At 45.0% G+C, this 3,250-nt stretch overlaps 1 non-coding gene across 1 annotated transcript; it reads right to left on the bottom strand.

The window, feature by feature from the left end:
• Positions 1–895: 895 nt before the first annotated feature.
• On the bottom strand, positions 896–1,033 carry LOC119940453. Its single transcript, XR_005454930.1, has one exon. It is a non-coding gene; the product is annotated as a small nucleolar RNA SNORA7 (small nucleolar RNA).
• Between the last annotated feature and the right edge of the window lie 2,217 nt (positions 1,034–3,250).

The raw sequence follows: 3,250 nt of genomic DNA, 5'->3' as shown, positions 1-3,250 counted from the left end.
GCTCCACTCCTAGTCAGCTGTATGACCTTGGGCAAGCCACTTCACTTTTCTGGGCCCCATTTACCTCATCTATAAACTGGGGATTAAGACCGAGTGCCCCATGTGGGACATAGATTGCGTCCTCCCTGATTTACCTGTATCTACCCAGCACTTAGAACAGTGCCTGGCATATAGTAAGCGCTTAACAAATACCAAAGGACATCATACGGAATCTTTGGCCAAAGTCCACACCTAGAGAGAGGTAGTCTAGAGTTGTTGCTTTCCCTTCCCTTGTTCTATTTCACACAATTGTCCCTTCTGGGGCTGGGAGATTCAGTAGCAGGAGCTAAGGCAGAGGAAAAGTTTACATCAGCTCTCTCCCATCCTGCCTTTCTTTGTTCCTCTTCTGCTCCAACCAGCCCACACACTTTGCTCCTTTAACACCAACTTACTTTATCTTGTTTTCAACTCTCTCAGCATCAACCTCTCTTCCCCTTTCGTATCCGGCACACCACAACTAACCCTTATCAAAATCCTCCGTGAAGCCTTCCCTGACTATTCTCTCACCTCCCCACCATACTCTAGTTCCCTTCTCCAACACCTTCACACTTAAAGTCTTTGATATTCACTCCCACCCCCAGAACACTTTCATACATATCCTTATTCTCAGTTGCTTTTCTAAGCTGTTTTGTCCTGTCTTATGACATCGAGTGGGCTCCGACCCATAGCGACTCCACAGACACATCTCTCCCAGAATGCCCCACCTCCATCTGCAATCGTTCTGGTAGTGTATCCACAGAGTTTTCTTGGTAAAAACACAGAAGTGGTTTCCCATTGCCTTCTTCCGTGCAGTCAACTTGAGTTTCAGCCCTCAACTCTCTCCCATGCTGCTGCTGCCCAGCACAGGTGAGTTTTGACTTGTAGCAGATTGCCTTCCACTCACTAGCCACTGCCCAAGCTAGGAATGGAATGGTCAGGCCTCTGTTTGACTCTCCCTCCGGGAGCCGAGACCGGTAGAGGATTGGAAACTCTCCAGGTGCCATCCTGAGAGGGTCTCCAACCTGTACTTTGTTACAGCGCCCGTCTTCCCCCACTAGATTTTACGCTCTTTGAGGGCAGCGATCGTGTTTACTAATTTGCATACCTTCCCAGAAAGTTCCTACTTGTTTTCCCATTTGACAGATGAGAAAATGGAGGCCCAAAGCAGTTAGTCAAAAGAGTTGTTTCATAGAACATGGTTTTGCATCCCTCCCTCCGCCCCACAGCACTTTTGTATATATCCATAATTCATTTCGTTATATGAATATCTGTCTCCGCTTGAAGACTGTAAGCTCACTGTGGACAGGGAACATGTCTACCAACTCTGTTATAGTGTACTCTCCCAAGTGCTTAGTACAGTGCTTTGCACATGGTAAGCGCCCAATAAATATGACTGAATGAATTTCATTGCACCCTCCCAAACTCTTAGTGTAGTATTCTACACACAGTAAGTGAAGCAGCGTGGCTCAGTGGAAAGAGCACGGGCTTGGGAGTCAGAGGTCATGCGTTCTGATTCCGGCTCCGCCCCTTGTCAGCTGTATGACTTTGGGCAAGTCACTTAACTTTCCTGTGCCTCAGTTACCTCATCTGTAAAATGGGGATTAAGACTTTGAGCCCCACGTGGGACAATCTGATTACCATGTAAATGGCTCAGTGCTTAAAACAGTGCTTGGCACATAGAAAGTGCTTAACAAATACCATCATTATTAGTATTAATTATTGATGGGTTGATTGATTGGAGGCTGAGTAACTTAGAGAAAAAATAATGTCCGGTGCCTTATCTGAGCCAGACGCTGGCCAGACCAGGTGAAAATCAGGCAACCATAGGTGAAACCTTACAGTGGGTCACTTCAGTCCTGGCCTCCCATGTATAAATCAGAGAGCAGGGCTGAGCATGCTGTTCATTTGGCCTGTTACCAGGGGAACCAGGGTGGCTCTGAATGCAGTTACCAGAAGCCTTGACAGACATCGGTTTGAATCATGAAGGGATGCCGAGTTTTAGGCAGCCGGGATTCCCTCCTAGGGACTTCTGTGAGCCTGGATTTAGGAGACAACATGGACGATGGGAAGTGGCACAGCTTTCTTTCCAGGGACCCTAAAGGTGAAAGCTGTCTTCGGGAAGATAGAAAGTTCATCAGGAAGTTTGCTTTGTCGGTAATTTAACATGTACTGTTACCTAAAAGTCAGATAAAGACAAGCAGTGTGGCCTACTGGAAAGAACATAGGCTGGGAGTCAGAAGGACCTGGATTCTAATCCTGGCTCTGCCACCCATCCGCCATGTGACCTTAGGTATGTCGTAACTTCTCTGTGCCTCAGTTCCTTCATCTGTAAAATGGGGATTAAACCTGTGAGCCCCATGTGGGACAAGGACTGTGTCCAACCCAATTATCTTGTATTCATTCAGTCATATTTACTGAGCTCTTACTGTAAGCAGAACACTGTACTAAGCACTTGGGAGAATACAATACAGCAATTAACAGACACATTCCCTGCCCTCAACGAGTTTAAAGGCTAGAAGACTGCACCTACCCCAGCACTTAGTATAGTGCCTGGCATAAAGTAAGCACATAACAAATACTATTAAAACAATAACAACAACAACAACAACAAAAGAACAACCTAAAAGTTTCTGTCCTTTGATCATTTATAAAAGAACTTGAACACAATCTAATCAGAAGGTTTTTGCATTAGATAATCTCACTACACGGTTTCTAATCTGCATGTCTCTTCAAAATCAATAAATCTAAATCGCACATTTCTCAACCGCTTATCTTAAGGGGAAATCTGGCAGGTTAGCTCAAATGACTGCTAGAGCATTTTTCTTTTTTTTGCACCTAACACCATCTAAATTTAAGATTCTGTGTTTCTCTTCTGTGTCTCCCAAAGGCAATATTTAGATTCCAGCAAGAATTTGGCCTAGTTTAACTGTGCAAGGGAAAGGATGAACAGTCTGGGATCAGCAAGCAGTGCTGTTTCTCCCTCAGTCAATCAGTCAAAAGTATGTATTGATCACCTACAGTGTGCAGAGCACTCTACTAAGCTCTTGGGAGAGTGCAAAGAAGAAGCTGACATTCTACCTGCCCATAGTCCAGCTGGGAATCACGGTCCTATGGCTTATTGGAGTATCACTATTTAGAGCCCAGGAGCTTTATAAATAAATGCAAACAATTTCCTAAGCCGCCATCTCCCAGGAGGTTCACAAGTAGTAAAAAATGAAACTAACTCTCTTCT

The sequence above is a fragment of the Tachyglossus aculeatus genome, chromosome 18, assembly GCF_015852505.1.
Source record: "Tachyglossus aculeatus isolate mTacAcu1 chromosome 18, mTacAcu1.pri, whole genome shotgun sequence".
Taxonomy (NCBI): domain Eukaryota; kingdom Metazoa; phylum Chordata; class Mammalia; order Monotremata; family Tachyglossidae; genus Tachyglossus; species Tachyglossus aculeatus.
This window is presented reverse-complemented; position numbering and strand designations above follow the sequence as displayed.